Source organism: Acinonyx jubatus, chromosome A3 (genome assembly GCF_027475565.1).
Source record: "Acinonyx jubatus isolate Ajub_Pintada_27869175 chromosome A3, VMU_Ajub_asm_v1.0, whole genome shotgun sequence".
Taxonomy (NCBI): Eukaryota; Metazoa; Chordata; class Mammalia; order Carnivora; family Felidae; genus Acinonyx; species Acinonyx jubatus.
Genome location: NC_069388.1, coordinates 65776407 through 65792197, shown reverse-complemented (window position 1 = coordinate 65792197; position 15791 = coordinate 65776407). Strand labels below are relative to the sequence as shown.

At 49.3% G+C, this 15791-nt stretch overlaps 1 long non-coding RNA gene across 1 annotated transcript in view; it reads right to left on the bottom strand.

Moving 5' to 3' along the window:
* Positions 1-314: 314 nt before the first annotated feature.
* The window catches only part of LOC128311192 (uncharacterized), a 52484-nt gene continuing 37007 nt past the window's right edge, over positions 315-15791 (bottom strand). The window contains exons 2-3 of the long non-coding RNA XR_008289302.1: positions 3913-3965; positions 315-424 (exon numbers count right to left, since the gene is read on the bottom strand). This is a non-coding gene — a long non-coding RNA (uncharacterized LOC128311192). The remainder of the gene's footprint in view (positions 425-3912; positions 3966-15791) is intronic.

Here is a 15791-nt window from a genome sequence, read left to right as displayed (position 1 = left end):
GTGGCAGGAATTTTTATCTGTTGCCTTCACTGCTATGTCCCCAGGCACACTGGGGAAGTCTCACTGAATGAATTGAGGAGGCCTCCAGGGCTCAATGGATGGCTCATCTCCTCCCTGATGCACCCCCTACACTCCAGTTTCTGGAAGCCCTCCTGCCTCTTCCAAGCCTCAGGTGCTGGTTTTCCCTGCATTATTCCCATGCATCCTTTCTTCCTCCCACACTTACACATGAGCTCCTTTAGGGCAGGGGCCCTGGCATGCTGTGGGTGGTCAGTACGTGCTCAATTCAGGTTTTGTGGGAGGGAATGCTGTACCTTATGACAGATGGACAGCTGGCCTCCATTTCACACCTTGGATGCATTTGCTGAGAAAATCCCTGGATACAGGACAGTGACATCAATCAGTCATTTCGCAGGAAGAGGTTCTTAAGTAAAAGAGAAATTGAAAAGGAAAAGCCAGTTAGGACCAGGGAGATCGCTGCCCTGTTGTGCCCACTTCTCCCTTAGCTGAAGTGGCTTTTGACTGGAGTGGCCTCTCTGAGTTGGAGCAGAAACTGATGGAAGGCTGTTTTTTTCTTACTTTGCAAAGGGTGCTGGCTGTTCATCAGAACAGTGGGAACAGTGAGAGTTCAGCCTTTGGCTCTGCGTTTATATAAAAGTAGCCTTGGGGATGAATGTGCGACAATTATCCTGACCAGAGTCCTTTCCCGGAAGGACAAGCCCAAGATGAGTGGTTAATGCTGAATCCTGAGGAAATCATCTCCATACCGTGCTATTTCCAGCTCAAGACCATCTGCAAATGGGGCCTGTGCTTTCAAAATGGAAAAAAAATGAGAGAGTGGGCTCTTTTTTGAGGGGGTGGGGGGGAATGCTTTTTAAAGCAGTTAACCTGAAGAGGGGACACTTTGGGGTGGAAAGAAAAAAAATTGCATGTTCCAGTTTAGCATTCTGTTACTTACCAGCTATGTGACACGTGCAAGCCACATGGCTTCCGTAAGGCTCGATTTCCTCATTCATAAATGGAGGCAATGATTTCTGTTCTACCTCCTGGGACAACCGTGTCGATGAAATTAGATTGTATAGAGGACAGTACACAGAGAAAGTATAGAGCCCTCTACAAATGTTGGATGTAGTGTGACCTAGCATAGCCACACTGTACCCCTCCACCCTCTAGGAACCCCAGCCTGGTTGGGGAGAGGACACAGGACAACATACAGACTAAGTGTGAACAGGGGCCACCCTGTCCCTTGAAGCTCCTTCTTGTGATGGCTTTGAACCCCCACTCCACAGCTGCCCCTGCCTAGCATTTCTTTATATTCTTGTGGGGAGGGGCAGAGTTTACAATCTCACTGCAGTAGGGGGGGATTAGGAGACCATATGGCCCAGTGGTTAAGAAGAGGGGCTCTGGATTCAGATGGCCCAGGTTGAAGTGCTAATTCACCAGCTGTGTGATCTTGGACAAGGGAAGTAACAGCTCTGTGCCTCGGTTTCCTCATCTGTAAAATGCGGATAACGGCATATACCTCACTGGATTATTGTTAGGACTGATGAAAATTCTTTGCTTGACCAAACTTCAGCAGGGCCCTGAATCCTGAATCTTCTCATTGGCCCACCTGTGTACTTCCTTATAAAATCCATTTTTAGCAAGATCCCTGCTAATTCAGTTTAACCAGAACCCCTCACCTCAGTATCTCCTCACCCTCAGCATCTGATCAAATTCCTTGTCCTCTCCCATCCTTGTCTCCTGGGAGGTCAGTTTAGCCAGCACCCCCGTCACCCCCAATGTTTCTTCTCATCCACCACCTCCCTCCTGCTCACCAGCTACAAATTCCCACTTGCCCAGGCCATATTCTGAATTGAGCATAGGTCTGTATCCAAATCTCTTCTCCCCTATTGCAGTAGTCCCAAATAAAATCTGTTTTTACTACTTCCATGACTGCCCAGCTCTGATGTTCCTGTGGCAGGATTAAGTGACGTTATGGGCAAAGTGCTCTAAGCTCCCCTGAATAGCAGTTCAGTCTATAGGCCATCTCTCCATCCCATAGGTGCCGGCCCTACCCTGTGTCAACCACAGAACTCAACTCCTCTCCTTGGCTTATTTTCAACCAAATGAAGGCAAAAATGAAAGTGAAACGGCCATTTCAGTCTTAGCAAAGGTCACTGAAATACTGAAAGAGGTGGAGGAAATTTATACAAACAAAAACTTAGAATTTAGGCGGCCTGTGTTTCAAAGTCCCAATTGTGTACCTGCCAGCTTGGCTCCTGCTATGTCCTTGGGTCTCCTTCCTTCCTTTTGTTGAGCAAAAGGCCTGTCTTGTAAAAGTTATTCTGCCCTCACTTCCTTCAGTTGTGCCCCTTCAGGTCCTGACCAGGGCCTAGCTGCTCACAGCCAAATGGTCCCTAACAGTGTTTTCCTGAACAAAGACAGTTCCCTCCCTTTTCCCATATAAAGTAATACATTCACAGATTCCAGGAATTAGGACATCTTTGGGGGCCATTAATCAGCCTACCCCTTCCTAGAAACAACCTCAAACCAATTTCTTGCCCTCAAACATCCCGACAACTAATTTTGGGGTCAGTGTGTATGTGTGGACCCCACTTTGCAGTTGTGAGGCTGTGAGATGCCAGGCGACTTATTTGAGCATCTCTTCAAACCCTGAGAACCCATCAGGAGAAATGGGTTGGGCATGGCCCAAAGGAGATCATATCCTATCTGCTAATCCAGGGGCCAGATGGTAACGTGCAAGGTCAGGGATCACCTCTCTTCCTGAGGTATCTTCCCTACTCCCACTGCTCAGTTCTGCTCTATGGATGACCTATTTTGCTGTGTGATCTTGGGCAAATTAATAAACTTCATAAGTCTGTTGCTGCTTCTGAAAAATAGAGCCCAGAACACATCATCTCTTGGGAGCCCCTTCAGAAGCTCTAGGATTTAGGATCCTCACACTGTCCGGTCCAGGCTGATGCCAGATAGGAAGAGGACCCTGAAGGCAAGAGCAGAGGCTGCCAGTCTGAACTGGTCTGACCTGGGCTGCATCTGGTTTCAGAGCTCAAGACAGGCCAGCCTTAAAAGTGCCAGGAACCAGGAAACCCAGGCTCTAGCCTCAGGTCTACTTATACCTCTGTGACCTCACAAAAGTTACGTTTTACACTGCAGAGTCTCACCCCCACCCCCTGCCCCAAGTATAATGGAGGAACAAAGAATATCTTCCTCATCTATCTCCTAGGAATGTCCTGAAGATAAAATGATATGAAGTTGGAAAAAGCATAAGCCCGGCTATCAAAGACAAAAACCAGACAAGTAAGGACATTCATTTTATTCAGCCTACTGCAATAAAAGCAGACACCCGATGAGATTAGATTGTCTCAGGAGTTTGAGTTGGACTTTTACAGGGAAGAACACGCAAGGTGCAGGTAAGGTGACTGCAATCAGGAGAAGTTTCCACTGAACAGGTAATTTTATCTGTGTGCCGTGTGTAGCTAGTTTCAGGGGGACAAACAGGTTTTTTTTTAATGTTTAATTTATTTATTTCTGAGAAAGATAGAGGGGGAGCATAAGTGGGGAAAGAACAGAGAGAGAGGGAGACACAGAATCCAAAACAGGCTTCAGGCTCTGAGCTGTCAGCACAGAGCCCAACGCGGGGCTCAAACCCACCCACCAGGAGATCATGACCAGAGCTGAAGTTGGACACTTAACCAACTGAGCCACAGGCAGCCCACCAAGGTGACAAACAGTTTGGATCTTAACTAATCATCCATGAGACAAAGAGCTGGGAAATTGGCTGGGGAAAAGGGAAAAGGTCTGTGTTTGACTTTGGTTTGGGCTGCAAGGTACATCGGGTCTTTCTCTGTGTCTCCCTCTTAGGCAGGCTGCACCCACCTGTAACCCCTAGAAGCAGTTGATTTCACTCACCTGGAAGTCAGTCTCAGCATCCAAAGAATCATCAGTCTGGCATTGAAACATATCTGAAAAACAATGTAAGTTTTTACTATGGTCATCCGATAAGACACCAAAGGCAGCTTATAACCATAGCACAAAAAACAAATTGATGGGTATTTCTACCACGGCTTGGTTACCCCAAAGTTGCTTGCCTCCTTTACACCTTCTCAAAACCCAAATTGCAGGGCTCCCCCTGCTCACTTCCTGCCCTTTTCTATATAAACCAATTCAGCCACCAGCCACCCTTAAATATCAATTTCCCTTTCACTCTACAACAATTTATACCACAAAAGCCCAGAAACCTAGGCTGAATATGAACCTAAGTCTGTCTTCTTTTAGCTTTCTGTCCATTTCCCACCCTTCTTCCCACCTTCCTGCCATCCTTCACACTTCTCCTGTGGGGTATGCTGCCCTGGCTCCACATGGGGATGCCCACTGGGACCCCCTAGGTCCTCCTCGAGGGTCCCTGGTAATTCATCTGAGGCTCAGGCTGCCCTTCCTGATATGCAGCCCATACTGGGAGAGGGTTCCGTTCCCACGGTCATCCAGTAGGGATTTCTGTCACTGTCAAGGGTCTAGCTTTCCCCATTAGACTGCACACACTCCCAGGACAGTTTTGGTGTTTCATTTACCTTTGAATCCCATCCCCACCCCCAAAGCCTGGTACCCCATTTGCTCTTACAGACTTGGTGACAAAAGAAAAGTTAGGGCTGATTGAAAAGCAAAGCTCTTATTTTATAGGGAAACTGAGACACAGAAGAGTTCAACAATGTGTTAGTAGTCACACAGCCCATGAGAGCAAGTGTCCCACCTCCTGGGGGTTGTGATTCCTCCTGAGCCTCCTCCCTGCCCTCCCTTCCTCCCTCTTCTCCCCCCTCCCAGTTTTAGGGGAGGGATATGGCTCCCCTTCAGATGACTTTGGCTGAGACCCAGCGAGGCCCGGCTTCCCTAGCCCTTCTGGGGACCTGGGGGCTGAACCCTGGGGCACCCCAGTCTATGGGACTCCAGCAGCAGGTGGATAGAACTCCAGGCCTCATGGCCTGTGGAGACCCACTTCCACGCTAGGCTTGCTGTGTCTTTGACTTTCCCGCAGCTGGTAGTGATGAGGGAAACAAAGGCAAGGAAAACGTAGTTTAAGTTAAATTCCCTTACAGCCTGCAGCCTATTGATAGATGTCAGAGACCCGCAGCATGCAACATTCCCCAAGACATTTATGGCTGCCTTCATGCCTTAATGTTCACACTTCCTTAAAAACTAAAAGCAACCATATCTTGACAGCAGTTAAATCTTCAGGGTCCCTGCTTTTAGCATCCAGAAATCTCTAGGAAACCAACTTTATCTCTATCCCTCCTCCCTCCACAAACTTAAAAGTATATAATGAGTCACTCCTCACAACCCCAGTGCAGCTCTTTCAGCCCACGGGTCCTGTCCCCATGCTTTAATAAAACCACCTTTTTGTTCCAAAGACGTCTTGAGAATTCTTTTTAAATTTTTTTTTAAATTTTTTTTTTTATTTTTGAGAGAGGGAGACAGAGCACAAGTGGGGGAGGGGCAGAGAGAGATGGAGACACAAAATCCAAAGCAGGCTCCAGGCTCTGAGCTGTCAGCACAGATCCTGATGCAGGGCTTGAACTCACGGACCGCGGGACCATGACCTGAGCGGAAGTCGGACGCTCAACCGGCTGAGCCACCGAGGCGCCCCTCAAGAATTCTTTCTTAGCCATTTGCTCACACCCCACTTCAAATGCCATCAGTAGGAGCCACTGCAATGCCCCCACAGTTACAAAGGGCACTTTTTCCTGAGATCTGTGCTCCCGGCCAGCAATGGTCTTCATGCACGTTGCCCCCAGCAATGGGCTTAAGGCACCCAGGTGCCAAGAAGGAAAGTTTCCTGGCCTGGAACTTGTCCCCAGCTACTCAACCCCCACTGAGGAGGGGACTGAGTGAGGAGATTCTGCTGGGAAAAGGGGAGCCTGGGCCTCCTAACCCAAGGGGGCCCCCGAGAGCTTCTCTGATTCAGGCCGCTGAGGGCAAGAATATATCACAAGTTGAGGCGGGCTGTTGTCCATGAGGCAGGAACCCAGATTGGCAGTGGGCCAGGAAACCTCTCCAAGGTGAACACATAACTGATCAGATTAATTTCTTCTGGCTGCTGCAACAAATTACCACAAACTTGGAAGCTTAAAACATAAATATATTGTCTCACTGAAAGCCTGAAGTCCAAAACCAAGGTGTGTTTGGGCTCGGCTCCCTCTGAAGGCTCTCAGGGAGGAAGGCTCAAGAGGGCTACCTAGACTGCAGGCATGCTAGAGGTGTGAAGTCACACCTCGGCCTCCAGCTGGCCCTGAACCTCTAGCTCTGAGGCACTTGGGCATCAGTCCTGTCCCGGAGCCTCCAAGAAAGAGGGTCTCAACCCCATTGTGAGGCTTGTAGAACATTAATGGTCGTTCTGTAATAAAAGAGCTCCATGATTAAATGCTTGGACATACTGGATTAAATAAAGCTAACAGGAATTTGCAGACCATTCACCTGCTCCAGGGTCTCAGCATTCTCTAAGAGGGCACCGAGTACTCCTCCTCCAGCTACCAGAGCCCTGCCGGGAGCCCTAGGTGAGCTGGTGCTCCCAGGGGAGCCAATCCAGGGCCTAGTCACAAAGCCACGCCTTGCCTTTTGCTTTGGTTACTTCCTTGGTCCTGCCTGGAATTGAGTGATATCCATCCTGAAAATTACAGCCTGCCTCAGGTGTGCTGGGGTGGGAGTTTCAAGGCCAGAGCCTTAAAGGGAAACCAGGCCCCTTGGGGGAGGGGGTGTCATGACTACCGCAGTGGCCACAGAGGCCCGAGGGAACGAATGGTGGAACTCAAGCTGCCTGAGGCCGACTACTCAGCCTGCCAGTGGCCCCACTTGCGGGGTCTCCTTCACTGTACCCCTCCCCCAGCCCTCAGGTATCAGACCTGTTTGTCCCTTTTGCTAAGGTCAGGTCTTCTCTAGCAGCTGAAACTGGGGGTCCCTGGGCCAGCCACAAAATTGTGCCTCCTGGCTCTGGCCTCCCCTCTACACATCTTCCCTCCTTCGTGGCTTTTTCCTCCTGATGCCCCTGGCACTCAGCGCCTCTGGGGAGGTCCTGCTGTAAGGAGCCACACTTCAGCCACATGGCACATTTCCCGGAGGTGTTTGCTTGTTTAAACTTAGCTGTGGCCTGAGGGGTTTGAGGAGAAGCTGGAAGAGAGGAGGTTTGTTGGTGCTGTGGAAACTCCTCGCTTGCAGTCTCTGCTGTGGCTTTCCTCAGCCCACCTGTATGTGGGGCTCACTGACCACCTCCAGTTCAATGAGTCTCTGGTACCAAGCATCAGTATTTTATGAAAGCTCCCCAAGTGATTCGAATGCACTCCCTCTGCGTAAACCACTGCTCTGAAGCCTGGCTCCTTCAAGCGCAGCCCCCAGGTGCTGGTTAGAAAAGCAGACTCTCAGCCAGCCCCTGCCTGCTGAATCAAAGTCTGCATTTCAACCAGGTCCCCTTGGTTCCAAGTACCCTCCATCCCACCACCTGTGCCAGCATCCTGCTGAGGTGGCAGGGATGCGGGACCACGCAAGACCTACTCTCCACTCTGCCCCTGACCTACGGAGTCACTCTGGGCAACTCACTGCCCCTCTCTCTGCGCCTCGGTTTCCTTGTCTGTAAGACGCACAGCTTGGACAGTGACCCCTGCCACCACCTCTTACTGAGGGCTACAATGTGCAACCACAGCCGGGCGCCTCTGTGCTCTGCTGCAAAGACTCTTCATTGTGCAGTGGAGCACAGGCGTGCAGTGCCCCCACTGTCCACACACAGCGGACTCCCCACTCCGGAGCTCAGCTGCCCAGTGACCACACCCCTCTCTCAGCAGTCATCCCCAGGCTACATCTCCCTGTCTCTAACATTCTATTTTTCTTTGCTTCCCAGCAAATATCTTCCAAAGGACAAACAGCATTATTCTCATGGTTAAAAGAAGCTATTATGGCAGCTTAAGGGGTGTGGGTTTCAGATGGAGTGGGGATGTGCTCCAGGCCTACCATCAGCACCACTGGGAAGGATGGAGAAGATGGGTATCTGCCAATAATCCCCTAATGGTGTGCTGATCCCAAGCAGTAACCTACATTGTCAGAGAGCTCTGCAAAGAGCTCGATATAAAGATCCTAGGAGCCCTGATTCGGGTAAAGACCCCACCCTAACACCTCAACAAGTGGGATATGCTTATAGTAACCCCAATCCCAAGACTGTTGTGTGCAGCCATGATAGTTGCCTTCCTGCTGCCTCTACATCTGACCCCCCTCCTTGAGATTGTGGGTCCCCCTCCATAACTCTTTATGGGAGCAGGCTGGCTTCCCATTCTAGAAACTGAAAAGGCACCAATTTTCTTCCACCTCCCTTGTGGTCAGGGTGTGGACAGTGACCCAGGTTTCTCACATTAGGCATTGGGGCAGGAAGGGACATTTATTCTCAGGCAAGTGACTTCTAAGAGCAGACACAGAGGCCACCCTATTGGGCCCACCACAGTGCCTGCGGTAGGCAATGGGGTGACAGTTTGTAGCAACAGGTCACCTCAGCCTCTGCTGTCCTGTGTTCAGCCTGGGCAGTGGCCATGCTGCCTGTGGTGGCATCTAGTGTCTGGAGCCGTGGGGTCCTCACCTCCTCATTCCCCGGGGATGGATTTGAGCTCCTGGCTACTTTGTCTTCTACTAGCTCCCACCTGATTTCTGAGCTTGCTGCTTCAAATTTAAGGCAGTTCTGTGAGCCCTCCCACCCCAAAAAATTTTTCACTCATTTCTTTTTCTGTTTAAATCTGCTCTTACTAAGGATCTGACTGAATCACATATTAACTGAGAAAGCCCCAGGAAAATGTTTGTTAGTTGTCTGCATTCAAGGCCTCCAGGCACAAAACCCTCACAGACACCCCACCGCCACCCCTAGCCTGGCCCTGGGGGGGCTCCCACAGCAACCTCCCCTGCCCCTTAGAGTCTGCTGAGCCGGACCCCACAGATCTGCCCACAGTCTGCACTGCCCGGGCAGACCAGGTAAGACAGAATGAAATAGGTTCCTCAACCTTATTTCTCTTTCAGAGAGCCAAGGACATAAAATTGGAAATAAATACACCAGCCAGAAGGTGAAATGGGGTCCATTCTGTTTCATGGCCACTGTAATTACTAATAAATAGGATGCGAGTGCTGTTGGGGCCTGGCTTGCATGGAGCTCCGGAACACGTTTTCCTGTCTTCTGCAAATCTAGGAAAGAGGGAACGACAAGGGCTCTAGTACCCAATGTCCCAGTGAAGGGGAGTGGCTTGCCAAGGCCACACAGAGCAGAGCTGGAGTTTGGCTGCAGCCCCCCAGCCCCAACCCACCCTGAGGGACCTGCACACAGACTGTGCATGGAGGTGAGGCTTCAGCTCGAGCCAGGTTTAATGGCAACATAAAAATTATATGGTCTTGAATCACACTCGAGTTAATGTGCTGCATCCATAAATACCCCCATCAAGGTGGGTTCACACTTCCACCTGCATACCTCTCACCATTTTACAATAAACCAGCCAGGTCTTTGGAGACTGCGCCATTTGGTCCAGAGCCTGAGTGCCCTCCAGAGGGTTTATGGCAGGAGGAAGGGGAGCCCGGCCTCGCTACTTCTAGCAATATTAGGATTATTCCTACTCACATGTGACCCGATGCCCACCCAAGGTTATTCATTGTGGACTTGTTTATGGTATCAGGGAACCTAGTCAACAACCCATGTGTCCATCAACAGGGCATGGTGCTTCCACACTGTGGATACTTCCTCCGCTTAAAAAATATATGAGCAGGCTCTCTATGACAGATATGGAAAGATCCCCAAAATATATCATGAGGTGAAAACAGCAAGTTACAAAACTAGGTATAGTAGCTACCATTTGTGCAGAAAAGAGAAAGAGCAGATCTATGACTATATATGTATCTCCTGAGAATACTTCAGACTGAAACACCAGTGGCTTCTAGAGAGGTGGACAGGGTGGTTGGGAGACAGGAGTGGGAGGGAGAATTTTCACAGAACTTCCTTTTGTTCCTTTTGAATCTGAAACTATGACAATGTATCACCTATTCAAAAAGGAATAAATTCATGTGATAGTTCTGTTGTTGCATATGATGTTTTCAAAAATAAAAATAAGAACTGAAAGAAATGGATTTCAGATGGTTGGGTTTCAGCCGTCAGTGAGGGGGAGACTGAGAGAACTGGAGACCCTCCCACATCCAGAAGTGGTGGTCTTGTTTGTGAGAGGGAGAGAGAGAAGGTGGGTCATTCCCAGAGCCCCCTTCCAGGGTGGGCCAGAGCCACCTGTGGGGCACTCCACCCATCTCCGCCCTGGCCCCAGGAGGACAAAGGACCCCAACAGCCTTCAGGATGAAGGAGGTGGTACAGGAGTCCCTCCTGCTGGGATGACAGGGCAGGTGTGACTCTCCTTTTGCACAACCACACGGGCATGGCCGCTGCCCCTCAGGAACAGGATCACCAGGGAGGCATCTTGTCAGAAGGTCTACCTGCAGGATCACCGCGCCCAGTGTCCCACCATGAGGGCTACATCCTCTCTGGTTAAGGTGTTGTGCCGTCCCAAACTCCACTTCCAACATATCCACCTCTTGGCTGTTGATCAAGGAGCATTTGGAGCATTCTGAATGCTGTCCCTAACAGCAGTTTACCAAGCCTTTTCACTCAGACAGGAGGAGCCCGAGTGACATGATAGCCTCTACAGTGGGTTGAATAATGCCCCCCCCCACCCCCGGCCAAAGATTTGTCCACCAGGAACCTCAGAATGTGATTTTGAAAAGGGGTCTCTAAAGGGATAATTAAGGTCAGGATCTCACAAGGAGATCATCCTGGATTAGGGTGGGCCCTAAATCCAATGACAGGTGCCCTTCCTTGTAAGAGAAGAGGTAGAGAGATGGAGAAAGCCACCTGAGGACGCAGGTAGAGAGTAAGACATCTACAAACCAAGGGTTGCCAGGGATTGCCGGAGCCACTGGAACCTAGAGGCAAGCATGGACTGGATCTCTCTCAGAGCCGCTGGAAGGCGTCAATCCTACTGACACCTTAATTTTCCTTCTGACAGTCGCACAGTCTCCCAGAATTACGAGAATATAGAATTCTGTTGTTGTAAGCCAGTTTGTGGGATTTTGTTATGGCGGCCCTAGGAAACTGAGACAGCCTTTGAGCTCTGTTGGGGAAGAGGAGGGGGCTTGGGGCACTGAGGGTCACCTCAAGGACTTTGCAAATTAAGTGCTGGCCCCACTGCAGTGGGACCCTGGGAAGGAGGAACAGCGTGGCCTGTTTGAAGACAAACATCCAGGGAGGCTGGGTCCCCTTCTGCTCTGGGACGACTAGTTCACAGTTCCCTGGGGCAGGAGCATCCCCCGCAGTGGGTGTTTTTCTCTAATGGGGAAGGTGTGCCTGTCCTGTCGCTAGGAAACGGGGAGCTGGGCCTGTGGGCTCCCAGCCTGGAGCGAAGGCAGATGGTGACAAGATTAAATAGTGCCTTTCATTTCAACATAGGAAATGTTTTCAATTCTCCTCTCTTCGTGTCTCTAAAAAAAGGCAAGTGGCGGAAACGTCCCGCTGGAAATTTATTAACAAAAGCCCAGGCAGCCCAAAAAAGCATACTTTTTTCTTTTCACATGTCTTTCCAACCAGCCTGCAGGCACTTTGAGAGTGGGAGCACGGCCCTGGCCCTATCTCAGTGACCTGCCAGGCACCTCCCTGAGCCTCACTCAGTCATCACCAGCACTTGACAAGGGGTTCTACTGCTATCCCATTTCGTAGATGGGGAGACCAAGGCCTACAGAAGGGAAGTAACCAGGTGGTAAGTTGGGAAGCTGGGACTTAGTACACAACAGTGCTGTTGTTCATTAGATGCCCCTTGGTGGTGGTGAGGCTTGTCAAAGTCCTTGGAAATGGGAAGAAGAACTCGAATACAGAATCTCATTGATACTGACATAATGAGACAAAACAGCTCTGCTTTCTCTGCCAATGAATTTGGGGCAAGGAGCTACGTGGACCAGGAGAGGTCAAGACCCTGCAGGTCTGTGTGCTGGCTGAGTCAGCCTCTCCTCCTTTGTACCTCTGGGGTATAACTTCGGGGTCTGCAAAACCCAGTCTCTCAGGCCAGACCACAGCAGTAGTGGCCACGGGTGGCCAGGGCAAGTGCTCCCCCAGCGCAGTCTCCTGATTGCTGTGTGCCTGTAGTGATCAGAACAGGAGGGGGCGATCTCAGGCTCCCCAGGACGCATGGAGCCAAGAGCCCAGATTGCAGCTGGGTAACTGCGGGGCATGGACAAAGAGAGGGGAAGAGAGAAGTGTTGGATTTTATTTTATTTTTTTAATGTTGTTTGTTTTAGTGTTTATTTTTGAGAGAGAGTGAGAGCACGAGCAGGGGAGGGGCAGAGAGAGTGGGGGACAGAGGATCTGAAGCAGGCTCTTCGCTGACAGCAGGGAGCCCGATATGGGGCTTGAACTCATGAACCATGAGATCACGGCCTGACCAGAAGTTGTATGCTCAACCAACTGAGCCACGCTGGGCGCCCTGAGGTGTTGGATTTTAGATCCATGAGGGATGAAATGGGGTAGAGGGATGCGGAGCTGGGCAGATATGTCCCCAAATATCCTCTAGTCTCTTCTCAGCCTTAGCTCCCTCTGTCCTAAAATAAACACTGCTCACCAAGTGAGTTGTTCCTACAATAGTAATCCCTTCAGTGTCTACACCTTCTCTCCTGTCAGAGTACTTTCCTATCCATCAAATCCCATGATGTTCAACCCAGTGCTGGGGGATAGGTGGGACAGATGCTAACCCATACACCCTCATTCTGTGCATGGAGAAAGTGAGATGCAGACCCATCTCTTTACCTCATCCTATATCTTCCTTTCCTCTATAATAATACTCAAAACTCTGCCTCCTTTCCAGTCCTATTACCAAGATCTTATTTTAGGTTCTCACCATGCCAAGGCTCAGGACTCTACCTTCAGACTCTCCCCAGCCCAAGCCATTTTACATGCTACCTCTAAATTATGCTTCCTAAAGTTGTGCTTTCATCATAATCAGACACCTTAACACTCACCTCGTTCCTTATTGACAACCCACCAAAACAACATCACTGCCTGGCTTCTAAGGTCCTCTTTAATTAGATATCACCCAATTACATTGTCTTACTACCTCTACCTCAAACCACAAGCACTCTCTGCTCCATCCAGATCACTCTCCTCTCTTACTAATAAATTCATGATGTCCATTTCCTGCCTCAGTGCCTTTGCTTATGCTATGCTCACACCTAGCCTGCCTTCCCTTAATTCATGGACAATTCCCCAGTGGCTAGTCATTCTTCAGGCTACAGACTGAATCAACCACTTTCATTAGCCAGAGATTGTTCCCTTCTCTGAATTCATGCTCACGCACAGGGCATTACACTTCAGCACTTGGTATTCAGCCTTAACAAAGGCCCACAACGATCCTCATCTCTTGGTATTCATGCCCCTGTGCACTCAACCTCAGTAGGTAGAGCTGCCCTGTATAACCAATAGGAGGTGGCAGAAATGACATAGTGTGAATCCCAAGGCTCATAAAAGACATTGTGATTTCGGGTTTGTGCTCTCTTAGACCACCTGCTCTGGAAGAATTTAGCCACCATGTCAGGGTCAGAAGGACACTTAGGCAGTCCTATGAAAAGGTCCATGTGGTGAAGAACTGGGGCTACTAAACAACAACCAGTACTAATGGCAGGCATGTGAGAGAGCCATCTTGCAAATGAATCTTCCTGCCCCAGTCAAGCCCTCAAATGACTATAGGCTTGGCCTTGAGAGAGACCCAGAGGCAGACCCCGCAGCTAAAGTCTTTCCAAATACTGACCTGCTAAAATGGTGTGAGATTATAAATGTTTGCCTTAAGCTGCTAAATATGGGGGTAATTTTTATTTAGTAGTAGATAACTATACAAATGTCTTCATCAAGAGATAGTTTCCTAAATCTACTAAAATCCAGGGACTATGATTTTTTTTCCTCTTCCTTACATTTCCCATGACTCCTGCCACAAAGATGGACATTTTTTAAATTCAGTTTATTTATTTTGAGAGAGGGAGAAAGAGAGAGAGAGTGTTCAAGCAAGCAGGGGAGGGGCAGAGAGAATCCCAAGCAGGCTCAGTGCTGTCAGCACAGAGCCCAGTGCAGGGCTCAAACTCATGAACCATGAGATCATGACCTGAGCCAAAATCAAGAGTCAGATGCTTAACCGACTGAGCCACCCAGCTGCCCCAAGATGGACACTTTAGAACAAGCATACCATGTTCTTGCTTGTTCATTCATTTAACAAATATTTTTTGAGTATCAATGTGCTGGGCACTATGTCTACCAAAAGAGACAAAATAGATCAGGTCTCTGCCTAGAAGAGCTTATGATCCAATGATTAAATAATCACAAGAATATATAATTACCATGTACATGCTATGAGCACAAAATAAAGGTAAAAGAGACAAGGGACTTCATTTACATTGGGGGTGGGGTGTGGTCAAGAAAGGCTTCTCTGTGGGGGTACCTGGGTGGCTCAGTCCATTAAGCATCCCGCTTCAGCTCAGGTCATGATCTGGTAGTTCGTGAGTTCAAGTTCTGCATCAGGCTCTGTGCTGACAGCTCAGAGCCTAGAGCCTACTTCGGATTCGATGTCTCCTTCTCTCTCTGCCCCTCCCCTGCTTGCTTACTCTCTCTTTCCCTCTCTCTCTCTCTCTCTCTCTCTCTCTCTCTCTCTCTCTCTCTCTCTCTCAAAAAGAAATAAACATTAAAAATAATTAAAAATAAAAAAGAAAGGCTTCTCTGTGGAAGTGATAAAGGATAAGTAGCAATCACTCAGGCAATGGGAAAGGAGGTCGGCAAAGGCATTCCAGGTGTGTGAGTGTCCTTGGGGCTGACAGACTTCGGCAGGAAGCAGAGTGAGCCAGGGGGACACTGGCTTGGGAAAGTTACTGGAGAGGCTTTAAGCAGGGGATCCATGTCCCTGTCAGGAAGCTAAGAGGATAATGCTTATCCTCTTATAATGATTGTAATGATCATTATACATTTTACATTGTATACATTATACATTGTATATCATTGTACAATGATGTACAATTCTCATTGTTATGATGTGGTCAGTGGCTCCTGCCATCATACTTGGTGGGAGAGGACAGTGGCTTGGGTTGAGATAGTAGCAGGGGAAATAAAGACAACTGCACAGTAGCAAGAGGTATTTTGGAAGCAGAATAGACAGGAATTGGAGGTGGATAGAACAGGGGGAAAGAGGGAGGTATCAAGACTTACTGGTTGATCAGTTGTAGGTACAGAATCCTTCAGCAGACATTCCACAGAGGCCACCTGAGCCAGGCCCTTTCCTACCTGGAGTGAAATGGGACCCCTTCCTCTGACCCATGACCCCACATTCACTTCCCAGCAGCTCTCATGAGGCCCAATCAGCCCTGTTAGCATCTGCCCAGTGGCTCTGCCAGATTTTTGTGCCACCCGACACAGGCAGGGAATAATATTCATTTTTGTCCTTGGTGGTATGGCCAGGGCCTGGCCCAGCATCTGGTGCAGAATAGGTGCTCGATCATATTAGATGAATGAATGTACACCAAATAAATGAATAAATGGGTGCATATCAGCCTTTCCACGCCTCCCCCCCTCCACCATGTCTGTCCCTTTGATCTTGCCCTAGATATTGAATCCAGCCCCAAGGAGCTCCTGTTAGGGCTTGAGCGCTACATACTGGCCTGGTGCAGGTGGGAGAATTCAGGAGCCAGAAAGGGCATAAACCCCAGTCTGTTGGTCCTACTTG